General features: G+C 38.6%; 1 long non-coding RNA gene across 2 annotated transcripts; it reads right to left on the bottom strand.

Moving 5' to 3' along the window:
* Window positions 1-2,217: 2,217 nt before the first annotated feature.
* LOC140854566 (uncharacterized) lies at window positions 2,218-6,002 on the bottom strand. 2 transcript variants are annotated; one of them, XR_012137775.1, is made up of 4 exons: window positions 4,941-6,002; window positions 2,743-3,469; window positions 2,469-2,616; window positions 2,218-2,361 (listed from the first exon to the last, which is right to left on the bottom strand). It is a non-coding gene; the product is annotated as an uncharacterized lncRNA (long non-coding RNA). The 2 variants fall into 2 exon arrangements; XR_012137774.1 differs by having other exon boundaries at window positions 2,218-2,616.
* Between the last annotated feature and the right edge of the window lie 3,165 nt (window positions 6,003-9,167).

Genomic DNA, 9,167 nt, shown 5'->3' with positions numbered 1-9,167 from the left:
CTTTTAGTGAATAACTAATATGGGACTTAATACATGTCCACACGAGTCTTTATAATGTCTATCAAGTTAGGACACCGTTTGTAGACCTAAGAAATTTGGAGGGATGGGAATCACTAGTCATGCACTGCTCAACAAATCACTTCTTTGGAATCTATTCAAGGAGCCAAGCAAACCATGGAGCAAGCTTATCATGGCTACATACTACAAACATCATCCACCCTCACTAAATTTCAAGTGTCTACAAAGAACTACTACTCCTTTCTGGAGGAGAATCTTAAAAACATTGCATCTGATCCAAGAAATAACAAACCCCATCCTTGGAAGTGGGGAATCAATCTCCTTGTAGAAAGATGCATGGCTCAACAACGAACCTGTGGGAAAGAGACTCCCACACCTTTTCATTGCAGCTAGGAATCCGAACATGGTTAATTGCCAAATCCATGAATGAGGACAATCAAAAAATAAAATTCAGCTTGCTGCTCTCTACTCAAGTAGCAGCTGAATACGAGGGCCTTAACTCAATCTTACAACACATAGACATCTCAAACAAAAGGGACAATATGACTTGGAAGTGGTCCAAATACAAAAATTTTCATGCAACTGATGCTATGTATTTCTCATGGATGGAGGGATTAGACCACTTTCAGCTCAATTATCCAGAAATAGAAGTTTTGAGAAGGTCAAAATATTTCTATGGCTTAAGTTACTATGATCGGATTCTTACTACGGTCAATTAGCAGAAAGAAATTGGGTGGGTCCCTGAACTGCATCTTTGTGACCATCAGTTTAAAACAACAGATCACCTCCAACTTAACTGTGAGTTATCCAAAGCTTTCTGGGAGTATACTACTTCAAAAGTTTAACTGGCTAGTAATACCAAATAATCAAGCGAACCTACGGGGAACATGGCGCTCATCGTGTCTAGTTCAGGATACCTCGTCGGAATTGATGCATCATTAGCTACAAGTTGCTTGAATATTTGGAAAAAGCACAACAAAAGGATCTTCACATTCCATGACTTTCACACCCAAACCTTTGGCCTCTCTGACGGCTTCACTCTTCCATGTCTAGATATCTCAAAACAATAACAACAAAGCCCCTTCACTTCAGCATAGACCAGCTTATCAGACAAGTTGAGCTCAGCCCAAAGGACTGGAACTTTATTTTTAGGCTCGAGCTCGACTCAGCCCTTGAGCCTCCTTTCCAAGCCCAAGCCTGCTCTACACTAGGCCTTAGGCTTCTGGGCTGAGCCTCTGGCTAACCTAGACGAGGTGAAAGTGAGGAGGCGAGATGCTAGCAAGGAGGCGACTAGAGTCGAGAGGTGAAGATAATGTGAGGAGAAAGTTAAAGGATGGGATGATGTGAGAAGATGAGGAGGAGGAGGAGGTGGTGGAGAGGCGGTAAGGTAGTTAAGAGGAGGAAAAAGTCGGGAGGTGAAGAGGCGGTGAGCCCACCGTCTCCTTTCACAAGGCTTTTGTTTTTATGAATATGGGAGGCTGGAAGCCACCCAGCATTTATTAAAATCAGAGAATATATACAGGTCCAGGAAAAGAGTTACAGAAGAGGTTGAGACCCACTCGAAAAAGAAAGAAAAAAAAGCTCTGCCCGGTGGTTTTCGGAGGGGAAAAAAAAAAAAACAGTGGCAGTTACGGTCCATTATCAGAATTCTTTTTTTTTTTGAAAGGAATGCATTCCCAAATTCTGGCTGAGTGTTTCATAAGGCTTTTGTGAGTACATGTTCTGACCACGTCCCAACTGGAGCGAGAACTACTTGCTTTGTGAATGCATGCTGATTTTCCGTGGCTGTAGCTTTGAAATAATATCCTTCTTTCATAATTTTTGGCGTTAAGAAGCATGCTTGGATGTTGCACTTCAATTATATATTTTTAAAATAACTATGGTTAAGGCATGGTTAGCATTGAACTTAATGTTGCATTTAGGCCCTGCAGGCGCCAATTTGAGCTCCTAAGATCATAAATTTCAACAGAAATTTTTCCTATGAAGCATATAGATATTAAATTCCCACAACAGACCAAGAGAAAGGTGGACCAGTCCACCAGTATGCATTGTTTGGAAGCTGCGAGGAGCTACGGTCTTTCTACCGTTTCGCCTGATCAGATTCGCCCCACAAGAAATAGATTTTTATCAGCATAGAAAAGCGCAGCTGAGTTGAGAAGAAAGAACTAATTTCTTTAGTTATTAATTTGAATACCTAGGTCTCTTAGAAGCAAACCAACAAGCAAATTTAAACCACCATCCAATGAAATAAAGAGGCACTTGGCTTGCAGAGAAGATACTTTACAAAAGCAACCTAGCATGAACTCACATAATCCGACAACCTGCATCTTGCAAATGCTCCAACTGCAAGCAAATTAACAGAACCAAATTATAGCTAGGGTATTAAAGGTTAACAAACCACCAGGGAACAAGCCACAAATGTACAAAGCAAAGGTGGAATAAGGTATTACAACATAACATAAGGAGAGGAAATATATAGTCAGGATAAACCAGTAGGTGGCCAGCTGATCAAGAGAGAATTTGAAGAAGTGAACCCCTAGCCAGCTGGATCAGAAAATCCGATATTCAGGATGAGATTGAACCAGCCACTTGGAGAACCTGAGTGGAAAAAGACAGCCGGAAACAAATTATTGCAATAACAATATAACAGGCCAGGAGTAATCTGTAAATGCTGGACACGACAAGTAGATATAGAAGCCTCCCAAGAGTTTAGGGTATGCCTACGTTGTAGTTCACCAAGATTGCAAGCAAGACAGCAGAGCAATACTTCCATATAGAATAGAGACAAGAAACCCTTGGAGTGCCAGGGAATCTGAACGTCCGTGTCAGGAGAAATTATTGCATGCATGGTGCGAGTGAACCAGGGCAAATCAAGCGTAGGCACGGCTGATAGCGCGCAATCGGAAATTGATGAAATACAAGGGTATCGTGGCGTGTTATCGTCCAATTGCACCAGGCGCATGCAGTACGGAGGCCATGGGCAGAGAATCATTCTGTGGCCATTTCTCAACAGTTGAATAATACAGTTCCAGCTAGTCAGCAACATTAACAAACACCATTTTAAGTAGCACACTTATCCACAATACAGACCACCTTTGCTAGTTAATTGAAGCCACAATGAACATGAGTCCGTCCATAAAAATCCCTGAATATGAATCTCATTGCATTTACAGGTCAGGCTCCTCCACAACCAATATCCCAAGAATTCCCCTGGTTGTCTGCGGAACTTTAACACCATATGAACATTGCACCCCGTAACTGATAGAGTAACTGGAAGCCACACCTTAGGACAATTAAACAGGCTTAGATACTTGGATCCCTTACATAAGACCCAGATGATTTGCAAGAACAGCCATCCAATTGAGAGATTGAACCCTGCAATCCGAAAGCAACAACGTCCTGGTAATAGGATTACAGTAGTACTTGTGAAAAGTATTTGAACACGAGTCACCTGCGGGAGACCCAGGTCAAGCAATTAGAGTACATTGAAGGGGAAGGCAAGCCACTTAAAACATGAATGCACCGAGCAAGCCTTGCAATCCAAAATCAGAATATCCTACTAAACCGCCTCCATGTTACAGCAAGCTACTCTCCTTTTCACATGTTACGGCAAACCGTCTACATGTAAAGACAAACAAGCAAGCCTCATCCCCCCCCCCCCCCCCCCCCAAACACCCCCCGGGTCCACAACCCCCCCCCAAAAAAAAAAAAAAGGAAAAAAAAATAGACAAACCAGCAATAAAATTTTGAATTGGGCTTTCCTGACTCTTACATCAGAGGAAAAAAAAATTTAACTCAAAACAAATCAAGGTACACCAGCAGGTACCTTCCGAGCATATTTACAAAATAGTTGGTTCCAGATTGGTGAGGACAAATTTAATTACAGACATGCACAGCCTGCTAGGATTGACATCTTTGAGCATTGTGTAGGTCCTCTGAATCCCTGCTTCATATATATATTCTTTGGAAATTTGCCACCATATTATCATAACCTATTATGTCATTCAGAATTTCTTAAGACCGAATTATTTAATGACAGTATTTCAATATAAGGATAAAGCAGCAGCCCACCATTTCAGATGTTAGAGATGTTCAGGATCGATTATTTTTTCAGTAGAACATGACCCAAAGGCTTCATTGATACATAAAATTCATCAGACATACCAAATATCCAGTGCTGCAGCACAAAATAATAAACAGCAGCCTGAACTCAAAATATAAGACAAAAACACAAAGCAACAAGAGATAATTGTTTAGATCATCTGCTATACAAAACAGGACCCATGGAATAGGTATAAGTTGATATAATAAATGGTTCCACTGACATTTGGTTGAAAAAACATAGAGATGAAGTACAAGCCAATAGGATGGAGATATTTAGTGATCTGTAATAGAATAAGCAGCCAATCTGGTCGACATAAGAAGTTAATTGGAATTTCATCCTAAACCAAGTATTAAGCTTTGGAGGATTGATTTGTTCATTGCATGTCCAAACAAGAGCCATAGGTAGGATCATAATCTAAGACTTGGTTAGCAATACACAAAGTTTGACATGAAAATGTCAGCTAGATACATAGGATAGGCCATGCTGGGTACTACATGGTTTTCATTAGACGGGGGCCTGATATACATGATGCATGACTTGATTATCCAACGAAAATTATCAGCTTCATGCAAGTCTTATATGAGATGTTTAGAATCATAAAGATGGCCATAGAGGGTGCTGTTGGCAATGTCTTTAGAGGTTGGTATATAATTTTGACTAGAGATGGTCATTAAAAAAAGAAAAGAGAAAGCTATTACCACTTACATTCCCTTACAAACAATTTACATGGCCGATGTGGCATATCGATCGAAGCTATTTATAAAAAAAAAAAAAAAGAAAAGAAGAAAAGGAAAAGCTATGGGCCCTTGCCACCCACCCTTTCCTCTTTCACCATATCTTCGTCCTGCACCATCTGTAAATATCTAAACAAAAATGTTATTCTCTCAGAAATATTTAGTAAGAATAAATTAATTAATTAATTAATTAAAATTTAAACTTTTTTGCACACAAACAGAGAAATATTGTACTAAAAGATTCATGAGATTAAACAAATTAAAAGAATAAGTAAAAACAATAAGATTAGCGCCGGTAAAATTTTAATGAGGGTTGTGAAAATTGTAATGAGGTCAGACAATAAGTGAAACAAATTCATGGAAGGCTCCCGTAGGTATTGGGATAGAAGGTTGTTTGCAACTAGAGATTCCTTTCTCTGCAGAACAACCACTCCCTCCTTCAGGCAATCCTCTCAGAAAATCTTTGACCAGAACAACCACTCCCTTCTTCAGACAATCCCCTCAGAAAATCTTTGACCTTTTTTTTTTGTTATTTACAGTCATTTCTGCGGTAACACATTAAAACCTTCTTTTCACCACCGAACGCTCTCCCATTCACCTCTACTCGGCTCCATCCACCTCTACCAGCTCCGGCAACGAAGATCCGGCATCACGAGCCTCACCAAAGCACCAGATAAAGGTACTTAATTCTCTCTCCGTTTCCTCTTCATTCCAACAGCTCCCGCCATCAAGCCCTCCGCTCCCGATCCACACCCGCCACCATGCCCTCCGCCACCCATCTGCAGGACTCCTCGGCCTCGGCCGCGGATCCCTTGCGGTGGTTGCCCACGGGGAACGGCAACCAGCCACCGTCCTCGCCGACCTCCCTCGGGTGCTCTCTTTCCCCACAACTCGCATAAAGTCGCATAAGACAAAAAACCCAAATCAGAACCAGGAAACCCCTTCGATCTCCCTCGAGTGCTCTCTTTCCCCACATCTCTGAAAAAGAGAATGAAACGAAAAGAAAAAGAAGCAAAAAAGAAAACCAATCTACATGGGAAAAGGTCTTACCTTTTTAATTTTTTCGTTCCCGGTGGGAGGTTGGATCATTGGCCGAATGGGGAAGCTTAGACGATGGCTGGGCCTTTTTTTCGTCCTCAGGTGTCTCGGTGGGGTAGCAGAGTGTTGGTATTTATATTAAATACATAAGTGTTTAAAGGTATAAATATATTATCAATCAATTTAGAAATAAACACCACCACGTGAGTTTCACGCGATGGAAAGAAAATCTTAAAAAAGCTTGCGGAGTCGTGATTGACGGGCGGTTTCTTTTCCCCTTATGACGATGGATGGGCTTCATATAGAATTTTATATTATTTTTATTGTGTTGACGGGTGAGTGTGTTAGTGTCTGTTCCCAATGTTTTAAAGTCTCAAAGGGAACTACCAAATTTTGGATAATATTGTGGCCGAAATAATTTAGTTATTCATTTATTTGGCAGAGAAGCATTTTTATTGAAGGATATGGTGTTCAATTTGTCTATTTCGATAATTATCTCTGGAGTTTTGAAAGATTGGATCGGTGTATGAGCCAGTTGGAAAGGACTTATGTTTATATTTCTGAAATATTCTGGATAGTATTCTTTGGTTAAAGGAGAGATTCTCGAGTGACCTGTCGCCTGGGTGGATGGAATGGCATCTATTCGGATGGGATGGTATTATTTGTTCATATTTATATTGATATTACGATAAGTCGGGTATTTATAATGAAATGATTGGCAAACAGGGGTCCGTTGAATTCTCCCCACTCGGCGATGTTGTTTTCCCTCCACCTAAACCTTTGCATGGGTCGGTTCAACGGAGCTAGTTCAACCAACAATTCACCCCCACCCCCTCACATACCTCTCAATTTTATTAAAAAAATTATATATATATATATATATATATATATATATATATATATATATATATATATATATATATATATATATATTACTTTCTCAAAAAACTCTCAAGTCTTTTTGGCCCCGAAGCTCTGAGACTTTCTGACTTTAAAGTTCTGAGGCTCTCTGACTTTGTGGTTTTATGATTTTCAAGCTCTGTGAGTTGATGTAGAATCAATCCTATGCTTTGATAGTTGCTTTAAGATCGATCTTACTCTGATACCATTTTGTTGAAAGGGTAATAAGCACAATCACAACCTCAAATACTACTGCTTTGATAGAATATGATGCTTATAAAAAATACTTAGAGTATAAGGAGGATTGGATAATACTCTTATATTATAGAATCATAGATTACTCTACACTACTTGGCTCATTACATCAGGTCCTATATATAGATATATGAAGGTGACTCTTAGGCTATCCTCATGAATACAAAATAATTCTTAATTTTCTAAATGACCTTTAGTTTTTCTAAGTTGACTCTTTGATTTAAGAGTTACATGACTTTTTGATTTTTATAATATATTAATGATTAGATTCTTAAACTTTCACTAATATTAATTACAAATTAACTTCCAACAGGATGATGGAGTGCTTCATGTGGGGGAGGACTTGGTGAAGAGGATGACCTTAGCTGAAGATGTATTAATAATCGTCTTTCCTCTGAAAATAAGCTCCTCATCTCACAATTCCATCTAGCTAGAAGCTACTCTATCAGCAGCAAGAACTTTACTAAGCCATTATGGTCCGCTAATTTTTTCATTATAAAATATCTTAGTAGTGTTGGAATACTTTGGCACGACCATTCAAAGAAGAAGCTACGATTGCCAAGGATTTGGATTGTGCCTTTCATGCAAAAGAATGACTCACCTTTTTTTGTAACATCAACCATTGGTTGGATTATGCAATGACCACTTCAAGATTTGTGCAGATAGATGGAAGAAAAGGTTAAAATACTTTAAGATTTGTACAATGCATTATCCAACGGTTTATGTCAGAAAGAAGGTCAAAAGATTTAATCCAAATCTTGTTGTCAAAGGCTTGTCATCATTCCTCTTTTTTTTGTCCTTTTTGTCAGTCTTGGCTTCGTCCATGGCATGGAGGAAGCAAGCAGTAGGGGAGGACGGGAGGGTAAGGTTGTCGTTCCTATCATGGATGATCTTTGGGATGAGGAGTGTAAAAGACGAGGCGGAGGGATCCTACAAGGAGCGGTCAAGAGGTGGTTTTGGAGGTTGCAACTATAAATGCTTCCTTGAAGATGGTGGTACTAAGGTGTTGAACTTCATTGGAGACGAGGCAGTCGGGGTGGAGAGTGTGGAGGCAGAGGGTACATTTAGAGAAGAAAGTAGGTGGAGGGAGAAGTATGCTGCCGTAGCTTTCATGGGAGCGGTCCAAGCAGGGATAAGGGATGGCTTTGTAGCCTTTAGGAAAGTGGAAAAATGATCAAATGAGGATAAAATGAGGATGCGAGCTATAATGTTTTTATAGTAGTCTTATAACCAGTACTGATTTATTTGAAATAATGATAAATCTAAGCTAGCCACATAGATACCCTATTACCAATGCTTAATGTTGTTATATTCTCAAATATAATAGATGTGCTGTTTTTTTCTTCTTTTTTTTTATCATTTACTTTTTTTTTTTTTTTTATCTTGAATGAAACCACCTTAAGTAGCAAGTGGTAGTGAGACCTCTAGTTTTACTTTACCGATGACAATAGGAGTTCGAATTCTCCTGAGAAGTGCCACAATGCAAACTATGTTAGTCATCTATAACACTCATCTAATAGGTCAAAAAAAAAAAATTCAACAAAGAAAATGGTTTTGCTTGGAAGTTGAAAGTTAGATATATATATATATATATATATATATATATATATATATATATATATATATATATATATATATGATATATATAAATAATGATAGGGGATATTTCCAGCAATCTATTAGTTGAATACATAAAATAAATATATAATTATAAATTTAAATATAACTAAAAAGTATGACTAATTTTCAAGATTGGCCAAAATTCAATGAGTAATCAAGATATCCTAAATCATAAATCACATGAGAGGACTGTTAATTGTTTGCGGCATGATTTAATAATTTATTTAATATTAATGTATATGATTGAGATATGAATTACCTTCTATCTCATGGGAGATCACCTCAAATTTCTTTTCTCTCTCGTCTTTATTTTCATTTCTATCTCTCTCTTCTTTCAAGTTAAACTATTTTCTATTCCCTTTCTTCTCACTTTCAAACTGACAGTACCATGTGTGATGCTTGTCCAATGTGATTATTAAAGGCAAGCCATTATGATATTATGCAATACTGACTGGCAGTGTCATTATGTCTTTTCTCAAATGATATACTTGCAATCA

Source organism: Elaeis guineensis, unplaced genomic scaffold (assembly GCF_000442705.2).
Source record: "Elaeis guineensis isolate ETL-2024a unplaced genomic scaffold, EG11 Super_Scaffold_1000123, whole genome shotgun sequence".
Taxonomy (NCBI): Eukaryota; Viridiplantae; Streptophyta; class Magnoliopsida; order Arecales; family Arecaceae; genus Elaeis; species Elaeis guineensis.
Note: the sequence above shows the minus strand (reverse complement) of the source record. Positions and strands in the feature narration are given on the sequence as shown.